Genomic DNA, 25,070 nt, shown 5'->3' with positions numbered 1-25,070 from the left:
CATTTTCATTCTCTCTGAGTGGAGCTCGGCCCTGCATTGTCATTTGCAAGGTACTTGTTTGAGTTATTTGGAGCTGAATTATGAGAGCAACTCCATCATTCAAGTGTTATTGCTCTTTTTCTCTGCCTCTTCACTCCTCTTCCCAGCCTCTGCTAAGGTACTTCATTGGCAATAATGAAGTGAATTCAAATTACTAGATTGAGACTAGCAAGAGACCTGACATGCACCCAAAATATTCTTTTAACATTTTACTGAACTAATCATCCTAAAGGATTTACTCTGTGTTTCATAAGCTCTTACTCGGCTTTGCTTTTTTTCTCTTGATGTATCTTAGTGCTTTAGCTAAGGAAGTTTTAAAATGTCAACCTAAAAGGCCACAAAAAACGGTTACTTTGTATATTGTTGAATATACTAATTATCCTGATTTGAGCATCTCATATTGCACACAGATATGTACAATCAACTATGTTACAATAATTTAAAAAGTTGTCCCCCCAATTTTTTTTGTTAATATACTTAGTTGATGATTTCAAACTTAGAGAAAATACAATAACAAGACCAATCAGGTAAGACTTAACAATTCCCTGTGTTTATATATACACACAGAAACACTAAAAGAATATATATAGTGTGTTTTCTGTAACTAACGATTAAATTCTAATATGCATAAAAAGAAAAATAATGCATTAGGTTTTAATTTACTCTTCTATGATAAAGAATATCACATTAGTTCACATAAATTTTCCTTAAAACACTAGAAAATAGAAATTATCTTACATTTTTAAAGAGCTTTGTACATCGCTAAAGGACAAACTGAGGAGGACTATTAACACTTCATGGGATCAAATATATCGCCTTAAGTCCTCAACTGATTTGAAACCTTTGAGGACTGACACAGTAGTCAGTAAGGTAGAGATCAATCCATTGCCTTTATAGTGATAAAGACTATATTGTGTGCCATGACTTGTTCTGTTAAGTAAGTGGGCTTACCAAAACTGTAGCTGTAAAGGAATATTTCCACCCAGGTTTAAACACGACTGGGAAAACATTGGCCTTACCTAAGAATACTATTTCTTTAAAACTTACCATGCTAAGCAGTAGAAAATGTATGTTTCCACTACGTAGGCATATTCCAAACAGAAAAACAAGAGAGCAAGGGTGTGAACTAAGCAAGCTTAGTTACTTTTTTCAAAGTGACTATTCAAATAAATCCATCTTTCTCTCTTAAAGGAAAGGAGAGAGGAAGCAAACTGGGGCCAGTAATATTCTCAAATGGTGGTCCCTTTCCCTGCAAACATGACGCATGGAAAACAAATAATGTGCCTCTTAAGAAAGAGTTCAGGTAAGGATTTATAGAACAGAGTGTCACAGACTTTTGTTTCTCTTAGTAAACAGGCAATTGTCCTCAGATAAAACAAAGAATATTTTGAATGTAGACCTCATTCAAATTTAAGTCCAGATGAAAAAATGACTCAACTGCTAGAAAGCCCTGAAGAGTAGTTGTTAAATTTCACACTCCAATAAGAATTTCATGTTTCAAGATGCTTATTACTCAACATGCCTTTTCTTGTTTGTCAACATGTGTCCTTTTTGTTACTAACAATGAAATTGGATCTCCATAGTTGCCACCATCTAAAACCAGGAAATTCTTGTCATGCATCAAAAAGTTACATCCATAGTTAATTCTCGCTCCACATATATTTGGCCACAACTGTTTGCTTATCTGGGATCTATAAAGCAGAGGCCACATATACCACATATACCACTACCAGTGAGATCCTGTGACATCCTTCATGCAAATTTCAGATAGCTATGGGCTACAAAATGATGATCACATAGTTCATCTTCCAAATATATTCTGAACAGGGCAACTATCATAACAAAAATATTCAAACTCAAATGACGGCCTCAGTAATTCTATTTCTCACTTTTGGAACATACACACTGTATTCATCTAGAAGCTTTATCTCCTCTAATACAGAGTTTTCTAGTCTCAGAATAACCACTTCCTAGAAAATTTTAATTTGCTAAAGTGGTAAGTATTTTATGTGTGCCCATGTGCAACAGGGATTCAGTATCAGTACTGTGATTACTCTGGAGTTTTAATCATTATCTATCTCAGTGGTAACCAATAATAGTTAATTTTATGTGTCAACTTGACTGGGATAAGGGAAGCCCAGGTAGCTGAAAAACATTATGAGGGTACTTCAAAAAGTTCGTGGAAAAATAGAATTAAAAAATAATGTGAATCTTTCCATGAACTTTTTGAAGTGCCCTTGTATTTCTGGGTATGTCTGGAGGATATTTCCAGAAGAAAGTAGCATTCAAATCAATAGACAGAGTAAAGAAGATGCCCTCACCAGTGAGAGTTACAACCAATCCAACTAGAACATAAAAGCAGAGGAAGAGTAAATTTGCTCTCTTTGACTGAGCTTGGACATTTATTTTCTCCTTTTTTCCAACATCAGCACTACTGGTTCTCCAGCCTTTGAACCTGAACTGGAACTACTTTCCTAGGCCTCCAGCTTGCAGACAACATATGGTGGGACTTCTCAGCCTCTATAATAGCATGAGCCAATCCTTCATAATAAATCTCTTTCTATATATGAGGGTACTTCAGAAAGTTTGTGGAAATATGGAATTAAAAGATAATATGAATCTTTCCATGAACTTTTTGAAGACCCCTTGTATCTCTGCATGTACCCTATTGGTTATGGTTTTCAGGAGAACTCTTACTATTACATAATCCTAAGGAAATTTTGTTAGAAAAAAAAAAAAGACTTTAGTTGATAATTTTGACTTGTTAGTATTTGAAACGCCTTCCAACTAGGAACAAATTTGTTACATACAGGTGTTTTAGTATAGGGATACATTCTTTAACACTGCACTTTATGTATTGACTCTTAATTGAGGAACATACCCTTTCTACCTTCTTCTGTGTACAATACTCCCCGCCTCTTCTCATCTGCTATAGCCCCAACACATACTTAACTCACTGAAAACGAAGCTCCTTATCTAGAAAGGTCATTATCTAAAAATTTAACTGAGCTCTAACTAGTGGCAATTGATTCTTTAAAGTAGGTAGTCGTGTAGATAAGGGGTAACATACAAGAGGTACGTGGCTTAAAAACTCCATTCATTTTAGTTTACTCTAAATTTTCAGTAAAGGCTGATACCACCATGGAACTTTGTGTTGTGGTATTGTGATGAGAAACAAAGAATGGAGTCATAAAAAGAGGATGGTCCACGCTACAGTATCACTGCCATCCTTCACGAAAGCCCTGAAGATGTGGCATAGTCTCACCAAGGTGGGGTTGAAATTCATCAGCCCTTCCTAAATGCGAGTGGGATGGAGCGGAGCGTCTTTCCTTCATAGTGCATGGGGAGAAACATACAATTTGAAGGAAAGGACTTGAAGTGAAAATGCTAAAAAAAAATTTAGAATACTCCCCTCTCTCCCTTTAAAGAGGAGGGAAACCAACACCTAGCTAGAAAAAAATCATTATGATACAAATATATAATATACGCAACACATGCTTCCAACTATAGCTAATTCTAGGATTTGGGAAAGTGTGGTGAACCAGACAGACAAAGCATATCAAAGCCTACACAAAGAGAATAAAGCAAAGGATAACGACAGAATCTATTGACCATCATGTGAAATTTTTCTGAAATAGAAACAGAATCACGTCATTAGAAGTCAACAACTTCCTAGCGCCTATGAAGTGAAATAAAGGATCTCAAAAAAAGTGAAGATATTATTACTTCCACAGAAGAGCCTTCTCTGGGAAACCTGAACTAGGGGAAAAGTGTTCCCAGCGATAGTGTTTCCACAAACTCCTACTTACACACAATAGTCCTGGTTTACTCCTGTTTTCCGATGTCTATATCAGCAATACCACTTCCATTCTCAGTGTTCTTGGTTTGAATGACAAATGATATGGTCACTCTTAATAAACTTTATACCTGTGATGAGGCTAAAATGTGTCTCAATGCACTGGACAACCTTTGGGGTCCAAGACTGCAGGTTTGGCCATGGCTCCAGATAGAGAGGGGACCTTCTTTGGCCGGAGAGACAATCCAGTTCTAGTGAAGTCAGTAGTCTGCTTCTTCATCATGTGTGTCTGCCTGAAGCCCAAGATTGATTCTTGACTTTGCTCCATGGAGCAGGAAAGTTTTCTTGCCCAAGCCACACTTGATCATGGACAGGCATAAATTCAGGTTCAGAACACTGCAGGAACTAAGTCGCAGGAAAAAGTATATCTTAAATTTAGACTCATTTCTGACCATCGGGCTGTGGAGAACCAGACATTCCCATTTGAGAACAATAGGGCCTGGGTTAAGGTGGGAACGGGAGGGTTATTTAGTCTTTTACTTATTTGCTTTCCCATGGTATAAATATTTGTGGAACATTACCACATGCTGGGCTGTGCTGGTCCTCAAATACATAATGGTGTCAGCAAAAACAGTTTGTGACCTTACCATGATCCTAATTTCTCACTGGGAAATTGAAGGATTTTGTTGGAGGAATAAGTAGAGAATTGAAATGCTAGAAGTTATTCAGTTTAGGACTTTAAGAGGAAATATTTGGTCTTATCCCCCAAATTTCGAGGTCTGTGTTACACAAATTCTATGTATACACATAGAGAGAGACTAAGAAAACATCTTGATAGAAACTATACAAGTGTTTTTCATGAAACTGCAAAGAAGGTAAGAGACATTTTGTTACTATCTTTAGCACCAATGTCTTGAAGATTCAAAATATAAAAAAAGGGGTCACTAGACTTCTACTTCTATTTTTTATTATGTAAATATTACTTTGATTTTTTCACTGATGAAACAAAATCAACGTTTCTATTAGAGAACATTTTATTAGAAAATACTTCAAATATGCACTTGGTGAATGGTTGTTACATGCAGACAGTGAACAAAATCTGGCATTCGCCAAAGCATGTGAGATTCTGAAAACCCCTTTTCTAAGCATATCCTCCCAATAATGCCTATTCTCTACAGCATGTTTGACTTCACACCCATCAGCATATTCACCTTACAGCCCCCTTTGTAAACACACAAACTCCACTCTGCAGACATTCAACTCACATTTTTATTTGTGAATGAAACACATCAAAGAACAAAGGACCTGTGGGAAAATTATGCACCACCACGTAACTCCTGTTGTCAGAGCATAGAGCCTGAAGACGTTTCCTTAGTCTTTTATCCAAAGCTTTACTCCTAAAATGAATTATTCCTCCAACTTCCTCTGCATCTTTTGTTGTCACCTACTTTGTGACTCATATCCTTATTTGTTTTTTTCTAAATTATGATGACATAAAGAAAAAGGGAAAAAGCAATTAAAGAAATCTATTAGAAACTGTAGAAAGACTATCATGGAACAATAGAAGTAATTAATAATAAAGAAAATAATTTAAAAATTACACTATTACTGATTTACATAGCTTATCTGTCAACATAAATAAAATTTCCTAAAATATAGCCAGTCCATGCATGCATGTGGAGGGAATTAAATTTGGCTAGGAAACAAAATAATATGAAAAACATATGCTTAGAGCAATCAGAACTGATGGAAAGGGCTAATGAGAAAATTGATCTGTTTGCATGGTAAAGAAAGTGGAAATAATTTCTTTCACATTATGCAAATCAAGCCTTCATAATTAGATTTGACACAAATACAGGTATAACATCATTGCATGGGACATTAGTTTGTACTACAAAGTAATTTAAGTTGAAAATGTAAGTTCCGTTATGAAATAAATTCACCAACCTAATAAGACCAGGAACATTTTCATGATAAAAAAGAGAAAATCAATAATGCTTTCTCTAATCTAAATATTCTGCGTTGCCTGGGAGAACAAAATAGAGAAAAAAATACTGAAATCTAATTGTTTTGCTCTGATTGAGTAAAATGTATATAGTTAATAAGCAAAATAAAAATTAAAAATTAAGTAGCACTTTTAAAAATTTTATTCCAAATTAGCTAAGTGTTATTTTATATTCACTGAATACTAGTTTACTATACATAGTGAAACAAGGAAGGACTAGGTGATTTCCTGACAATCTTAGAATTTAAATTGCTCGTATATTCTTTATCCTGCAGTATTATTTACCATTTAAAAAATACATGAACAAGTCAAAGGCATTCTATGTTTGGCAAAATAATAAGGGTTTCAAGAAGCATATGTACTGAGGCCTTAAACCTGGACCTAAGAAAAAACATAATATATTTTATTCTGTATTTACTTGAGAGGACAGAAGTAATACGATGTGGTTTGCTTTGAATTACAACATGGTAATTAAATATGCTCAAAAAGAGATGGAGTTTATTTAGTGCTCCCTTAGATGCTTTTCCTGTATGTGCTAGCCAATTCTCAATTCATTTCCTCTCAGATCCAAATTCATTCTTAAGTATTTGACTTGAGATAATGAACTGGGTTCTTTAAGCATTTCTCCTTTATAGTGAATATGTTGTTAAACATGGTCTGTGGAGGGCACTGGAGGGGCATTGCAGGAAGAAGGGAGGCTCATCTGCCTGGAAGCAAAGTGGCACTTTTGCCATGCCTTGCTCCTGCTGCATAGAATGTCAGCAATGCATGGTGGTGGGAAGGGGTCATTGCCCCCAACAGCAAGTCCCTGGGCAACCTTGCAGTCATGGCCCTGACCCTGAGATTGCCTCGCCATGGCTCTCCTGATGTATGCATGGCATGATCCAGGACCTAGACTCCATCTGTATGACCACACACCAGACTTAGCTTTACTGTGCCTCAGAGATGTTTCCCTTGGCCTTCTCATTGCAGAAGAAGAGCTCCAAGCTTCCCACAGGTAGTGGTTCACTGAACTGCTCTGTGTGTCTGACCTTCAACCTTGTCTTGTCTGTGCTTTGGAAGGTTGTTTTCTCTTTCTCAAGTGACTATGGGCCAGATCTAGCCTGGACAACCCAGCAAAATTTTCTGTGGCCCATTGGGCTGCAACTACATCTTCTTCCCATCCAAGTTTGTCCTTTCTGAGGTACTTTCTTTCCACACTAGAATATCCTTCAGAGTTCTCTTTACATTTTTATAGTAACCTGGTGAGTCAGGGGTCCTTAAGAATATCCCATTTCTGAGATTCAGTAGAAAGACCCACAAGATTCAGCATGAAGTCATATTCATGGCTATGATCTATTACAGGGAAAGGATACAAAGAAAAATTTGCAAAACAAAAAGGTGCATTAAACCAGCCTCAAAGTCACAAGAGTTCTCTCCAAGTGAGACAGAATTCATTTAGTTCCTTCAACATGAAATACTGACAATATGTGAAGTATTTTCTATTGAGGGAGCTCATTAGAGACTCAGTGGCCAGGGTGTTTATCGGAGGCTAGTCACATAGACACCCTCCGCTTAGTACATATCAAAATTCCAGACTACTCGAAGAAAAGCAGGTGTTCCTTGTTTGGATAAACAGTTTAGGCACAGTGAGCCATTCCTATCAGATGGAAAATGGTGGAAACCCTTCTAAATCCAAATTTCCAGAAGCCAGACAAGGGCCAACCTCACAAGCAGGACTCTCTAAAGATAGCAGTCTCAAGCCTCTTTTGTTAATTCTTTTTTGCAAACCTAGCATAGTTTAATAATTCTTTATATTAAACTTCTTTTGAAATTACTGTGTGGTTTCTGTCTCTTAATTGGTCTTAGACCAATATAAGTTACTTTAAGGACATAGTAGACCTTTTTCATGTTATACTAATTTTTAATCACTTTAGGAAATATTTAGAAAGTTACTACTGCAGAATACTAAATATTAGCAGAAGTTAGCCTCATGACACCAAATGACAATTCGATTTGGATGATTTAGGAAAAGAAATCTAGACAGCTGGTAGCTAGGTTTATGTCTATACCCAAAAGTCATTTTAGACTAGAACAAGTAAAAAAGGAACAAGTGTGAAGTCTGTAAAACATGTTCTTGTTTTTATGTGAAAAACTTTTCTTTCAACTATTTTGCTATATTTTGAATATTCAAAATATTTTAAAATATTCATTAAGGAAAAGGATTGGCTACTTTAAAATTCTATGAGCTTAAAAGTAGGAAATGGGAAAATGCTAAAAGTGGAGATAGCAGAAGCAAAGTATATTTTACACATGTCCTAAAAAGCAGGTGGGGAGATTTGAAAACGCAAAGCAATCATGCAGGAAACTCATTCTGGGTACTTTCTGATAAGTCGAAACTGCAATCAAGCCAGGACAGGACCCAGGCTGACATGCTAGCCTTTGAGTTTTATTTATTTGGCTCCAGGAAAAGCTAAAAAGCAAAATTTGAGTTGGAAAGGGCCATTTTTGTCTGTGGATTTCAGATTCCTTGAATTCTTGGAAAGCAAAACAGAAGAATTCCTGACTAAAGGCTTTCTGGTAAGTACTTATGAAAAGCTATGATTCTTATACACAACAGGATGAAGAGAGACTAATATAAGACTCTGGTTTGTGGAACAGATAAAAGGCAGAGGTTACCTGTCATCAAAATTCCCCTGAAAAAATAGGTTGTTTGGACTTTGCTGGTGAAAAACCAAATTTCAGAGGGTAAATGTACTATATTAAAAGCCAGCCAGCCTAGTCCTATAATTTTACAGATAGAAAACTGAAGACCAGAGTGATTAAGTTATATGCTAAAGAAACACACAAGTTATAGGCACTTGCTAGTTAATAGCAATCTGGTAGAAACAGAGTTAGTACCTATAATACACATAAATTCAATGCTCTTTTCATAGACCACTTGATCACATCAGAGAGAACACACAACATTAAAGATGTCAATCTTAGCACAGGAAAGCTGAATAAGAATGCAACCTGGTAGGTGCTGAGAGAGAGGTTCTGTTAAAATCACTGAATACTTGAAACATCAGGGAGGAGCCTCGTTTTGGATTTTAGACTTTATAATCCTGCTTTACCTGCTATATATTTTATAAAAGTATTTAAAGGTAATTTTAATTATTATGCTTCCTAATGGTCAGTGGGTTTGAGCGTTTTTTCTTGAATATTTAAGCTTGTCACACGCGATCTAATGTGTTAAATGCCTAGCACCTGTACTTCATATTTCACTATATCTGCCTCACATTTAGCAAGAGTCACCACCTTATCTTACCACATTATATGTTACACTTTATAACAGTTTGCATCATCACCATTCTAGTTATCTTTTCGAGGTAATTTAATTATGGCTTTAAGGTTTTATTCAGCTGCCAAATGACAGACATTATACACATGGTCTTGTGGTATTGTAGCTTTCTGGGATGTTCAGGACCATCATATAGTATTTAGTGAAACATTTCATCCAGTGACGATTATCTTCTTCAATGTCCTTACTTACCTATCTTAAATGTCTTCATGAATGGGGAATTGAGATATTTTTCATATTGTTGGTTAAATGGGAATGTAAGAAAGATTGCCCTTATAGTTTGGGAATATATTTCCATGTAACTTTCTCACATTCTATCTAGCTTTTACCCACGGGTTGGGTAGAAACAGACAAACAAAAACAACCAGGGCAATTTAATTCACCCTATTTTTTTAATGATATTTCTTGCACACTCTTCTCCTTTGAGACTTCCTCCTTGGGGTCTTCTCATATATTTTCAATGATCCTCCCCAAAATGAAAACTCAAAAACTGAGCTCAGTGCATTTCATCATGTTTCTTGCTTTGGTGGTAAGCCACTATTAATGAATTAATAAATTAGTTTAATTTTTTACACAATGTTTTCATAGTTACCAAAACTCCTGACGTATATTTCACAAACCTGTAGAACCAGAGCCCCTCTCTTACTATTCTTCTGCGGCCAATTTTATGAACATGAGTATATATCTTAATTTTTATTTCTGTAGATTGCACTTATATTTTGATGCTTTTTAAATCTCAATTCTATCATGCATTAGATCTTCTAATCCATTTCTTGTTTTCGTAAGTTTAATAAGAAAGCTGTATGTGTTCATTTAAAAATACTAAGTGAAGGTTAAACACCTTTGACATTAGGTATCAGAAGATTCCTCTCCCCTTGCTGATATCATACCCATTTATGTGAGTATAAGGCAGTTTAGGGAAAAGTCTTAAAAGTACAATCTACTATAACACAAAAAAAACTACTCTACTGAATTGCCACTCTTTCAGCATGTTTTCTTAATGAACTACAAACCCTTTCCTAAATTCTCTAATTTTCCAGAAAGATGTTACAAAAAACTTTGAAAAGATCATGATACAGAAATGAAAATCCTAGATATTGTGTCTATAGCTGTTACTTTATATGCAATCTTAGCAAGATAAAAATGAGGCTAGTTTATAATAACTTTTTACAGAGATACCATACTGATTTTAGTTCTGATCCTTTCAAAAGCATATATCCGAGAAATTAAGAAATTTGAGGATATCTCATTGGAAATCCACATAAATATATGCTAGAAGAGTCACATTGGAAAAGATAGGACTTATTTAATTTTCACAATAGGAATCCACTACTGAAGATTAAAATAGTGGTTCCAAAAGTTAAAACTTATTCAATCAGGGATGAAATTTGAACTTTACTCATACTGAGACCCAGAGATATCTGTTTTGTTGCTGAAAATTCTGCAGGTTTATGGAAATAGTTCCTCCAGTGATAGAGAAACACATTTGATTTTGTATAACAGCAAAACACAATGGAAATGTAGTTGATTAAGAGTAGCAGATCAAGGGAAGCCAAAGGATATTATCATGAGGCAGAGAGCCTCAGTCCTTGCAATGGAGCCAGGATTCAGACCTTGGCATTTGGGCCCCAGAGTCTCTGCTCCTACTCACTTCACCATGTTACTGCCCTGTAACTAGTATCTCAGGGTGAAAATAGGAGGTGGTGATCTGTATGGAAATCATCTGTATGAGCAATCCAGGGATTAAATGTGGAAAAGGGGCATTTTAAAAACAGCCTATATCATTAACACATTAAGCACTCATTATTAACCATTATCATTCAATCATTATCAAATAATAATTATCACTATTACGACTGATACAGATAAATTCTACTAACCACTTCTGTATAAGAAATAAGAGAACTCAATAACTTCTGAGAAAAAGTTGCTGTTAATACTAGGAATACCATACAAATTTTACCTGTGTTTCATATAGTCTGTTTTCTTGCTCATATTATGGATACACTAAAACATGGGATTATGCCTGCTAAGGCTTTATGTCTCCTGAAGTCTGTTTTCTGACAAGATGGTTGGATAATTCAAGAACCTATAGTTGGAAACTCTGGGTCCTGGCCAAAAAGGGGCTGTAAATAATTTGGTAGATGGGGCTGAGCCCGTGGCGCACTCAGGAGAGTGCGGCGCTGGGAGCGCAACGATGCTCCCGCTGCGGGTTCAGATCCTATATAGGACTGGCCGGTGCACTCACTGGCTGAGTGCCGGTCACGAAAAAGACAAAAAAAAAAAAAAAAAATTTGGTAGGTGCCAGCAGCCCACATTTTGCATTTAACTATTTAGTAATTATCATCCATAGTGCTGCCTTATTTGTCTTTGAGTAGTCCAATTTTTGTGCTGCAAGTATCAAGTTGATTTATTGGAATACCCTTAAGAATGACCATAAGAGGTAGGAGAACCCAACCAACTTAGACTAAAATTAATTGGATAGTGATACAAAGTTGATTAACCTTAATTAAACATTGATCATGTGTCAGGGACCACACTAAACTTATATATTCCTTGTCTCATTTCATCTTGAGAACAATCTGATGAGGTTAAGTACTATTACCCATTTTTCTGAAGATACTCTGTTTGAATCATTAAGTAACTTGATGGGGGTTACATAGTTAGTGTTTGACTAACCTAAACACCCCTACTTCAGGCTTCTCATTTTCAACCAGTCTGCTATTCTACCATCCTCCAAAATACTTTAGAAAATATTAGAGAATTACTATGGAGCAGGACTCTTAGTACAAGTCAAGTAAGCATTTTATGCACTTCTTTTCCAGCTTCGTTGAGGTATGGTTGACAAATAAAAATTATATATTTAAAGTATACATGTTTTGTCACATATTATGCATATACTGTGAAACAATAACTGAAATCAAACTAATTAATATGCCCATCACCTCACATAGTTAGCACACAATGTGGAGGGTGGGAGAGGTGAGAACACTTAAAATCTACTCTCTTAGCACAGTTCAAGTCTACAATACATTATTATTAACTAAAGTCATCATGCTGTATGTTAGATCTCTAGAACATATTCATCTTAAAACTGAAATTTTTAACTTTGACCCATTTCCCTCACCTCCCAGCCTCTGGTAAGCATTCTCTACTATCTACAATGGAATATTATTCAGCAATAAAAAAGAAGGAAATCCTGCCATTTGCAGAAACATGGATAAACTTGGAGGACATTATGCTAAGTGAAATAAGCCACACACAGAAAGACAAATACTATATGATCACAGTTATGTGTAGAATACGAAGAAGTCATTCTGTGACGATGGAAATCTGTGTGTGGTGTTCACAATGATACCCACTAGACATGTGTGGCTATTGTGAACTTGAAAAAGGACAAGCGTGACTGAAAAACTGAATTTTAAATTTTATTTAACTGTAATTAATTTAAATTTAAATTTAAGTAAATATGCATAGCTACTGTTAACCAAATTGAACAGTGCAGTTATAGAACATAATATTTCCACTTTTTGAAATAGTCTTTTAAACTTCTAAATACAGAATTTCAATCTTATTATTCTAGTAGAAAAATAATTTTTTAAAATAAGGTGTACAACCTCAGAATATAAATCAGAAAAGAGTGAAGCTGCTATGGTCAAAGTGACAGGGAGGGACACGCCTGGATTTTACAGTCAGTGTGCAGGACAGCAGCCGTCCTGTCCTCTCTAGACTTACACCACCCCGGGGAACCTCTAAGGAATCAGTGAGACAGGGAGGATCGTCATATGAAAGTAATTTGAATGAATAGCCTCGGGCCTCTTGCATCTTTTGAGATTTCTTAAAGATTAACTGAATTGGTTTAATAATTAACTCATTTTAAAAACATTTATCAAAAGTTTACCACTATTCTATTAGCAATGATACTAAGATTAATAAAACACAAAGCTTGCCCTCATGTAACTTACAATTTAGTTGAAATATTTTTTTTTTTTAAAAAAGATCAACATTGCAATTCAGTGTATTGAATGGTATTAATTCTGTAAGTATGGAGTGCAAGGTGGGAGAGTGCAATAGAAGAGGGAATGCTTCACAGAGGACATAACATACAGGCTAAGTCTTGAAAGAATAGCATGAATCAGGAGGGCATGGTATACACGGGGGAGGACATTCTAAAACTACAAATTCTCTCAGTAGTTTAATAACTATTTGAAGAAATGAGTAGATCTACATTCTCCATGGGTCAGGTAAAATTCTTTATCATAATCATTTCTCCGTTTTCCAATTGAAAGATAAATGACTTTTTTCTTTAATGAGAAACCAAATAGGATTTGAATACTCTTGCCTTCTCTGTTATTCAGATTCTTCAAGACATATTTTTCAAATTTGAAAATATCCAATTTATTGTCTCTGTTTTTCAACAGATCTGACAAAACAGAGAAGACAGAGATGTGTTCCAATGGGAATATCATGAAAATTTTATGTAGAGTTATATACCTTTGAATATCATGAACTAAAAGAGACATACAAATAAGAATTTATTTGTGTGGGAATTTACAGTTTTAAAATTATTTTTATCTTTTTTGTCTAATTTATTCTCAAATCATAATGGACAAATTATTACTTCTGGTCAAATATTTATTTCACATATTCCATGTAAGCATGTGAAAAAACAAGTGATCCCTAATTATTGCAGAGTTTTCTGATGTTTTAGAGATTTGCAATACCAACTATAACAGGCGCGATATCTCACGAAAGAATAGACCCCCTAGAAATAAAGAAAGTCTTAGCAAGTAAAACCTAATTCCTAAATAATTGTTTCTTTTAATTCCTAAAAATTTGAGCCTGAAGAAAGAGTAATGAATCGTAAGAAAGAAGGATTAAGAATTAATTAATAGCAAATGAACAATAAGGCACAGAATATTTTTTTAAATAAGAAGTAAACATTAAGTCAGGAATAACTAGTTGGAGAAGTTAAGGACTCAGGCTAATCCAATTAAAGATCTTTTGGCAATAGTACTCAGAATTACATTCTACAAAACATTAAAGATAAATACCATAGAAAAGAACGCTTAAAAATAAAGGGAAAAGACAAGAATTGCAAACTCAAAGGAAAGAGAATATATAAAAAATTGCAGATATTAAGTAGAAAATCTCCTTTAAAAATCATCTGCTGAAATTGTTACATAATAACTATAGTTATCATGTTCTTTGCTCAAATATTGTTATATTAATGTTGACTTACTGTCAATATGTTTTCCTTCAAGTTGACATGAATATGTGGGTTACAGACTGCAGAGAACTCAGAGTATTATTTCTTCATGTTCATTGGTGTCTAGCTGATTTATTTTTTAACACTATGCTATGTCTATCCTGATGGCGTGTGCTATACTGATCAATGTGAATGAGATGTATTTCCTGACTGAGCCAATATGAAAGGCATGAAAGTGAAGCATTGCAGAAGGGTAAAGTCATTTTTACTTCTGTTTGGAGAAAAACATACTTTATTGCCTTTGACCTTTTAGCGTTTTCTTGCAGTTAGCCATCATATCATCTTATTCTATAAAAAAAATCGCTTTCAAAGTGACATAAAATAAACCAAGAGATTGGGTAGAAGATGAAAAAATTCAGTAAGACCCAATGTATAACAGAAAGAAAATTTTCAAATCATCAAATACAATGTATTTTGGTTTAAGTTTTCTTTATGTCAAGATTTTTAATATGTTTTCAAGTGCTTTCTCATAATTCCTATCATAACATCTGAGGATCTATCACATTCTTTTTTGTATTTCCATCCAGGAATAAACACCCAAGTAGACAAAAGTGATTAAATACAGCATTGGAGCCACTTCCATTTAGACAACTATTAAATTGTGGAATTTAAATGACATTAATGTTTATTGAGTTTCTAATTATTTTTCATGTATTTAACTGTATTATTTTATATAAGTCTCACATGAGTCTATTTTACAAAGGAAGAGACAAGTGATTAAGATGCTTGCTTTGCTCAAGGTAAAACACTAATACACTAATAAACTATTTACTCTCTGTGTGTGTGTGTGTGTGTGTGTGTGTGTGTGTGTGTGTGTGTGTGTATTCCCAAATACTTCAATCAACATTTCTCAACACAATAACCTTATTTGTCACCTAATCAAGCTTCCTTTTTTTTGTTGTTCAGGAACTGAAAGTCTAAGACATTATGTGAGGGGTCCAAGGTCAATGAGTGAGTGGATCTAAGAGCCAGAATCTGGGACATGACTCCTTATCTTCCTCTAGGGGACTTTCCATTACATCATGCTCTTTCTTTATCTTTACCACAAATTTTTGCCTATTCAACTTCACATGTTAATGCATGTTTTACCGAGGTGTGAAAATATAAAGCTTCTGTCACTTGGCTAGCATTAATAATGACCGCAAATATTTATGGTTCAGCGGTTCTTAACCCTAACTATGCTACAAAATCAATCACTATATACAATTATTGTAAATAAAACGTTCAAGCATGTTCCTAGGAGTTTCTGATTTAGTTGGTCTAGGGTGAGGCCCTAGAATCTGTACTTTTTATTTTTATTTTTTTGCCTTTATTTTCGTGACCGGCACTCAGCCAGTGAGTGCACCGGCCATTCCTATATAGGATCTGAACCCTCGGTGGGAGCATCGCCACGCTCCCAGCGCCGCACTTTCCTGAGTGCGCCACGGGCTCAGCCCTAGAATTTGTACTTTAATAACATTCTGCAGACATCATCATAAAACAGTAACAACAGTAACAATAATTATAGCCAGCACACAATCACTTAACAAATTTTTCTAAGTGCCAGTCACTGAGTAAGTCCTTTAAACATAATAATTCATTTAATCCTTCAAACAACTCCATCATGTAAGACTATTACTATGTAATTGTTAGATGAGGAAACTGAGACAGAGTTTAGGTGACCATCACAAGGTCACATATTGAGAGAGTGGAGAAGATAGAGTTAATCGTCACTGTCATGGAGCTCTGTGATCTTAAGTGATTCATTACTCAATCTCACTGCATCTCTTTATTGGAGAGAAAAAGAAACATTTTAGATAACTGGAATCTTAATTTTATTCCTATTCATATATTAAAAAAAAAAATTTTTTGAGAAGTTACATATCTTTTTCCAGACACAAAACTAGTAAGTGAGACACCTGATATGCTAATTCAGGTCCAGTATTTTCTTCCAAGCAACATTACCTTTCAATCACAGCAACTTTATTTTTCTGTAATTATGATATTAAATGTAGGGACATTATTATTTATAATTTTCAGTTGAAGGCAACAGAAACAATCTTTGGTTTTATAATGCAAAAAGAGTCAATAAGAAATATATTGAGAAGCTCACAGAATTGTTAGAAAGGAGACTCAAGGCTCAAGTTCCAGAAATAGTGGCCCAAAACACTCCAAAACAGGTCTGAGGAAAAAATGGCTAGTGCTATTGCTGCTGGTAGTAGATTGACCAGAAGTCAAAATCGTAACCACTACCATTCGTGGAAGTCCAATGACAATTCTGCCATCTTGCCGATGAAATGGACTCTACGTAGAATGTGGATTGCTGCCAAATAAACCTTCACCTGAGCAAATGAAATTGTTGGAACTCTGAGTTGCCCCCTGTGTCACAACTACAAAGGAGAGTGAGAATGTGCATTTCCTGGCTTCTGCTTTGGGGAGGTGGGTCTCCTAAAGCAAGCAATTCTCAAAATATGGTAAGGTTATTCAAGAGACACTGGGAAGCCAGAAAAATATGGGAGTCAGAAAGGAATTAGAGAAAGATGACTTTCATGCAGAGAGACATTTGAAATCCAAGCTTTTAAAATATTAGTTAGATGAAGGATATATAAATAGGAGGAGCCCTCAAGAATAAATTTTAACTGTATAATTTTTAAAAGAGTCTGAGAGAGTTATGTTCTCATTTTGTATCATGGATTAGAATACTTTTGATAGTTTATGGTAAACTGAAAAAAATAATAGAATTTTAAAGAAAGATCTAGATTTCAATACTGCTTGCATTCATTACTTGCAATGTAGTCCTCAGGGAGTTTTTGTTCTTAAAACCAGAGGGACTATCAGGGAAGTAGAAATAAAACTTCACAGGGTTGTATGAGGATTAAGTGAGATAGAGAAAGTACAATACCTGACACCAAAACATTAGTCTACTTTCTCCATCTATTTGGAGAATTTTTGCAATATATTGGAAATGCTTTAAAACCAATACCATGACTGAGAAAATATATAAAAATAATTCTATTTATGACCGTCCAAAGTGACTTGACCACTATAGCCTTTATGACCCACAATACTAAAGAAAAGATCTTTCTCATAACTTCTGTAGCTTTCATTGTCCTTCTTTGTTTAAATATCTATTAATCTTTTTTGCAAGACCCTATTTCCTTGAAGGCAGGGAGAAACAGTGCAACCAAGGTGGCTGACTGCCTACAATTATACAACATACATTTTTTCTTTCCCACTCATTAATAGAATCATAATTTTATTCATTGAGGTAATGATTACTCTTCCAAAGTACAGACTCTTCCAAAGCTAGCATGGTCATGTGACAAAGTTGTGAAAAGTATTATGCAGAACTTCTAGAAAAGTGTGTTACAAATATAGTATATTTTTTTCTTTCTCTGCCTTCCTCCTCCTTAGAGTAAGATCATAATAGCTGAAACTCTAGCATCTTGGTCATCTTTGCCCATGAGGTAAACTTGAGAATGAAAATCACATGAGGCAGAGAAGAGTAACAGAACCAGGGTGCATAACGACTTTGTGTAGCTGCAGGGTCAGCACTGGACTGCCTTCCTCTGGACTTTCACATATGAGAGGATAGTCATTTGTGTATTTCAAACACTATGTCTCAAACCTATATTGCTAACAACCCAACTCAATATACATGTGATCCATAATGTCTCTCATTTAGATTTGTGTTTCTGGTACTTACCAGTGTCTGATACATAGCAACTATTTAATAAAGGTTGCATTAATTAATTAATTCACCTATGGCTTTAAGCCAAATATAAATGACTTTTGATTTCTCTATTGTATTTGATTATTGCATTTTTGAAAAAATGACTGCTGTCTTGCACCATCTAATTGCCTTTTATTGGAACCTTAATCTATGATTGATTGAGTTATAGAAAATTCTAAAGGTAATGAAATATATGCATAAAATTTTGAGTGATTCTTAATTTGAAGTTGCAATAATAGAACATTTTCTATCTAAAAAAATATTAAATAGAATAGCTATCTGAAGATGAGGAAAAATGAGATATTTATTTACCTTTTCTAAAAAATAATAGTATTTAAAACGGAAAGTGAGTGAATTAAATCTGACTTTTTATATCTGCTTATTTTTCTAGAGCTCTTCTTGAAAGTATGTAAAGTGCTATTTTCATGTAACTTAGTGCTAATGTGCAATAGACTAGAAACAAATCTCAGATGAGGAGTTCAATCTTGTATATTCATTATTTTGGATGGGAAATTTAGTTCCAGCATGAATATTGCTTCATAAAAGAAGCACTAAAAGAAATATGAGCAGTAGATAAAAAAAAAAATTAATACATGCAACCAATTTACATTTTTCTATTGTTTTATAATAAATAGCCTGGCTTTGTCTCTTAAAGAGTTCCCTTATATCATTGAGAAAGGTATGGGAAAGAGACGGGATCTAGGGTATAGCTGACAAATTGGTTTTAGATACAAGGGAGAGACATTTGAAACAAAGGAGGGGATATAAAGTTTGACTGCAAATGGAGGTAGACATGTAGCTGTATGGTAGGAGGAAGATAAGAGACTTTGGAACTGATGTCTGTTTTCTATGGAGGTACAAGTCCATCAGGTAAAGTTTGTTGTTTTGTGTTGTTCAAATGTTAAATATCTTTCCTGAAATTTTTTTCCACTTGATTTATCTTACTTACAGAAGTTTGCTAATGGGCCAGCCCATGGCTCACTTGGGAGAGCGTGGTGCTGACAACACCAAGTCAAGGGTTAAGATCCCCTTACCAGTCATCTTTTAAAAAAAAAAGAAAAATAAAAAGAAGTTTGTGATGATTATGGATTCGTACATTGTCTTCACAGTCTGCCAATATTTGCTTTATATATTTTGAGGTTATATTCTATTACTACAGATCTGCCTTCTTATTTAGCAATGCAAATTGACAGATGACCTATGTTTAGATACCCAATATTCTTTCCTACGTCACAGACTGTCATTATGAGATCATTTTCTTCAGTTTTGAAGTTTATTATATGCCGGACCCAGTGTACCTGCCTTCTCAGATTTGCATGGTTCATTTGCCCTTCAGGCCTTGGCCTCTTGTTAAATTGAAAGACCCTGACACACATTCACAGCTTTCACCTCATCTCCTCAGAACTACAGCTGTCTGAACCTTTCTGGGGTGAGGGACCAGCAGCCGCATAGTCTTCTAATGAACAGCTTCTGTGGGACACTCAAGAGCCCAGTGCTGAGGTCTGACTTGACATGACCCATGGAGAGTATGTCAATTCCCTCCACTTTACAATTCCTTATTGTGCTTTCTTTCATGTTTGGCTTCTGGAAGCTTTACTTACTTTATGACTCTGTGTGTGTGTGTGTGTGTGTGTGTGTGTGTGTGTGTGTGTGTGTGTGTGTGTGTGTGTGTGTGTGTGTGTGAATTTGTAAACATATACATATTTATTACTATAATTTACATATGAATGCACATACTGATATATATGTGTGTATGCATATATATGTGTGTATGCATATATATCAGTACGTATTTTCTTCAAGGACAGTTTTTTATGATGTGGATGATATAGCTGTAAAGACAAATTATACTTTTCAATTTTCAAATTTTTTCAGATTTTCACAATAGGCATACATTACTTCAATAATCAGAAATATCAAAAGATATTTCAAAGAGAGAAATGAAAATATGCAATTATCAAATGATATCCAAAATAACATCTTGTTCTTAATATACTTTGAATTTTAAATAGTTATATTTCGCTCAAAAAAATATTGTTCTTTCTTATTGTATAAAATGGGGAGGTGTTTTTGGTGGTAAAAATTGATCTGTGAACACTTTGTACTTGCTAGATTTAAATTTTAAAATAACTAATTTAAAAATAAAATGCTTTCAAAATAGACTGTATAGATAAATACACTTTTTTAATATTGAGAATGTCCTCTAATAATTGTTTCTTTATATGTAGATATATTTGAAGTTATCTATATTTTGTTTTAATAAACTAATTTGAGAATATTATAGCATAATTATTCAAATGAATAATAAATGTAATTTAGTATAGGCAAATGAGGTCAGAGATTATGAAGAGAAATTAATAACATTGAGAAATTAATAACGTATGATACTTCATAATATAGCTTATCTGGGGAATATTTTAGATTAGAGGTTTCCATTGCTCTAGAGGTCTGTAACAGCATTAAAATACATTTCTTGATTATAAAGTAATTATATTTTTTCAGCACCATGGAAACACTTTACTGAAAATGTAAAAATGAGAGAATTGAAATGTTTGTCACATGTGCCCAAGTACATCTGAATTACCAAAAGGCAATCACTGACTTCAAATAATCGACTGTAAAAAAAAAAAACCAGAAAATGTATGAATAATATAATTAGTAAATATAATTATTGAGATGATGGCTTTTATAAAAATAATTGTGTGAGAATACATATTTTATAATAATGAAAAGGTAATATGTACTAAAATATTTCAAAGGCATGTTTCACTAACAAATTGCAGTACTCTGGAGTGGGAACCAGGCATCCACATGCCTCAAAGCCACTTGATGATTTGAGAAGTCAAAGTTGAGATTCACTGTTTTAGAGAAGTAGCATACATATGACTTAATATCTTGAGTTTAGATTCAGATCTTATATTTCTATCAATGGGTGACCATTGAGAGGTTTTGAACAGAGGATGGATGTCCCCTTTAAAACAACCTCTTTGTTTATGTATGAGAGCACAGAATACATGGAGATGAGTGAATGTAGGAATGCCAATAATATTGTATTGTACATTTGAAATTTACTAAAAGAGTTGATCTTAAATATTCTCACCACACACCCACAGAAAGGTAATTATGCAAGATGATAAATGTGATGATTAGCTTGATTGTGGTAATCATTGCACAAGGTATATTTATATCAAATCATCACATTGTACACCTTAAGTGTATGCAAATTTTATTTGTCAATTGTACAACAATAATGTTGGCAGGGGGGATTTACTGCAAACTCTCCCATGCAGAAGAATTCCAAACAATTTAAGTAGATTACTCTACCCTCAAAGAGACGGAGCTTAACTCCCTATACCTTAATGGGCTGTACATAGTGATTTCCTAAAGTAGAATATGGGAAAGTGAAAAAAGTGATTAAATTTACAGTGAAGAAACTTGACATATACCACCTAAACCAGCTGATCAAGCTTAACATCAACAGTGATGAGTCATCTTGGTAGCGTGCATCCTGGATATGGTGCAGTGAGAATTGCATTTACTTCCATAGTCTTCCTCGCAGAAACTCATAATTCCTTTTGTATCATTAGAAAACATTAGATAAATCCCAGTTTACAAAATATCAGACTAGTACTCCTCAAAACTGCCAAAGTCATCAAAAACAAGGAAAAGTCTGAGAAACTCTCACAGCCATTGATTAAGATGTGGATAGAGGTTTAGAAGATCTGATAAAGGAGTAGGGTGAGAAGCCAGGAGCAGTGTGGGCAAACCTGGGTGCAAGATGGAAGCCTTGACTTTCAGTTACTATCAATCTGAATTGTGCCTTGATTTTCTCTCATAATGCTCAGCAGCTTGGAAGTTAGGAAATGTTGTAATAGAGCCAGTATACTTATTCAATTTAAAGATGATAAGGCAAGGCATTTGAAAATAAAGTACTTGTTTACCAAGGAGTACTCATGAGGAAAATGCATAAACTGACAACATATATGCTGAATGAACACTGAGGTGAAAAGTGGGCATAGGAAGAAGTCAATTAATGGGTCAAGCTAGATATAAGCCAAAATTAAAATTATCTAATGGATAAAAAAGCCAAAAATAAAATTATCTAATGGATAAAATTACCTATTGAAAAAAGGAGAGAGTCACCAAACTGGTAAAAATATTCAAAGTAGCAAAGAAATTGATGAAATCGAAAGGGAAGAAAGCTTTTCTGAAGTAATTTTGTGTTTTAATAAGCGTGGAGTTTGGTAAATGATAAGCACAAATTGATAGTGGCTTTCTCTTTTAGAGAAAGTAATTCAGATTCAGCGATGTAACCAGAATGTCATATACTTCTGGGTGAACAGTCTCTCTGACTTAGGACTTGGGATCTGCCTATACTCACCTCTAGGAAATAATTTATTAAAAATCTAATCTCAAGGGTGAATCATACCTGGCTTGCACTCAGCTCCTCAAATCTTCCCTGAGGCCTCTTGTCCAAAGTCTTTTTTGGTACAGAGAATCCTTGTCTTCCTTTCCTGCCAAAACTTTACCGACAGGGAAAATTCTGGTTAAGTCTAAGTGTGTTCAGTAACATTTATATATAAATTGTATAACCAATTATACTACAAAAAGGGTGCTACAAAATGTTTGTGGACAATCATATTAAAAGATAATTCAAATCTTTCTATGAACTCTGATGTACCCTCTTATATAATGTGACATATACCTATCTTTTTGTTATTAACGTTTATTTTAGAATAGTTCATCACCTCAATTTTGATCTCAAGAGGAGATAACATAATTTACCTCTGACTTTTAAGTTGTATGCCAAGAGCTATGAGGCCTCTTGTCAGACCATTCTCCAGCTGTCTGCATCATAAGTCTAACAACTTAACTGTCATGGTGGTTTGTACTCTTGGCTTTCCTAGATGATGATTTAATCAGAGGAGCAGCTGAATGCTGCACCTGAGATTCAAAATCCCTGATGACAGATTTCCAAATATAACATGAGTATGACTGGGTCTCCCTGGGTCAGCAGTGCTCTCATCCAGCCCCTGTCTTGAGATGAGTTTCTGTTATGGGATGATGAAGGGAGAAGTACAAATAGGACTGAGTATAAAATGTATGAAGAATAATGTGGAGAAATTTATAGTTTCCCGGAGAGACAGGAATGAGGGACCTCAAGTTGAGTGTGTGAGGTAGTGCAATATACTATATATCTTATAGCAAAACATCCTAAATTAAGTTTTAAACATTTCTGACAGTGGTGAGGCATCTAGGGATGTTCCAGCTCATAGGAAAATACCCAACTGTGCATGTCCACTGCCACCTTGTTAGAGTGTATGCCTTTCCTTCATGGCATTCACAAGCCAACAGGTCTCCACCTTTCCATCCCCTGTATTTATTTTTATTTTTTACTGAAACATAATTGATAATACATATTTGTAAGGTACAGAGTTGTATTAATCTGTTTTTGTTGCTTATAACAAAATGCATGGAACTGGGTGATTTATAAAGAAAAACGACATTTATTGCTTGCTGTTTCTGAGGCTGGGAAGTCCAAAGTCCATCAGCAGTGACTCAGGCATCTCACATTGCAAGATGGTGGAAGCAGAGACAGCAGAGAGAAGGAAAGACAGATTCTCCTCTTCTCTTAAAGCCCTCAGAACCACACCCCTGAACACCATTTTTAATCCATTTACTCTGGCATGGTCCTACAGTCATCATCTCTTCAAGGCTCCCCCTTTCAATTACCATAATAGGATTTCCCATCCTCTTAACAGCCACAGTGGGGGCTAAGTTTCTAATACATAGAACTTGTGGAGACACAATTCAAGCTTCAGGGAGTTTGCAGGGGACATAATTCAATTCACTACAAGAGTTGTCTATCGATACTTGTGTACAATATATGATGATCAAATCAGGATAGTCAGCATATTCATCGTTACAATACATAATCATTCTTTGTGTCCATTAACCAATTTCTCACTGACCCCTCTCCCTCTCCCCTCTTTCCACCTCTAGTAACCACTGTTCTGTTCTCCACCTTCTGTTTAGAGCTCTTTGGAAAGTGGGTTGTCCACAGGCCAAAGATGAGGCAGATGGTAGAAGGTAAGGGGGGAAAAGCCACTGGGGATTCAGGGCTGTGGATAAGCAATTGTCAATCTTTTGGGGGGTGTTTTAGCCCCCTCTTTGTTTCTTGAATCTGCATTAATTACAGCAGTGATCAGCTCTGGAAAAAAATTAAATGATTTTCCTCAGGATCCAACTTTCTCAAAAGGAGAGGAATGAAGAATTCTTTTTATAACATATTTGTCCCTATCATGATTAGACAGGCCATTTGAAACTTTTGAAGTTTCTTAAATTGGCAAATGACATGATGAAAATAACATTTGAAGAAGACAACATCTTCATAGCAAATGCTTATGTCATTGATTGCAGCTGCAGGGAAGATAAGTATTCAGAAAACTATAAATGCAGTTTAAGTACAAGATGATTAAGTGAAATTATTAAGCAAAATTCTGAATACATGTGAGAGACAATCTGACTTTGAGAGAGACTACCTGGAGGAAAAAATCTTACAAAAAATATAAAAGAACTTCCAGAGTTAAAATGATATCAGTATGGAGACAAGTGAGAAAACAGTAAAATTAACTTCAATATTTCTAGATTATACTAGAGATACCATGGTGATGAATTTATCATCACAAGGCATTTTTAACCTCTGTTTCTCTGAGTCACTTTGACAGCTCTGTCTCTCAATCAACGCTCAGCTTCCATGACTACAACACCCATAAGCCTTCTCTCTACTTCTAAATATTCCATCCGGTGCATTATAACTGGATGCCATAGAGACATACATACTTCAAATGAATGAAAAATATCTCACCAAGAGAAACCTGTGGGACTATTTTTCTCTCTTTTCTTACTTGTAAGCTCAATTAAGAA

Source organism: Cynocephalus volans, chromosome 5 (genome assembly GCF_027409185.1).
Source record: "Cynocephalus volans isolate mCynVol1 chromosome 5, mCynVol1.pri, whole genome shotgun sequence".
In the NCBI taxonomy this organism is placed as follows: domain Eukaryota; kingdom Metazoa; phylum Chordata; class Mammalia; order Dermoptera; family Cynocephalidae; genus Cynocephalus; species Cynocephalus volans.
This window is presented reverse-complemented; position numbering follows the sequence as displayed.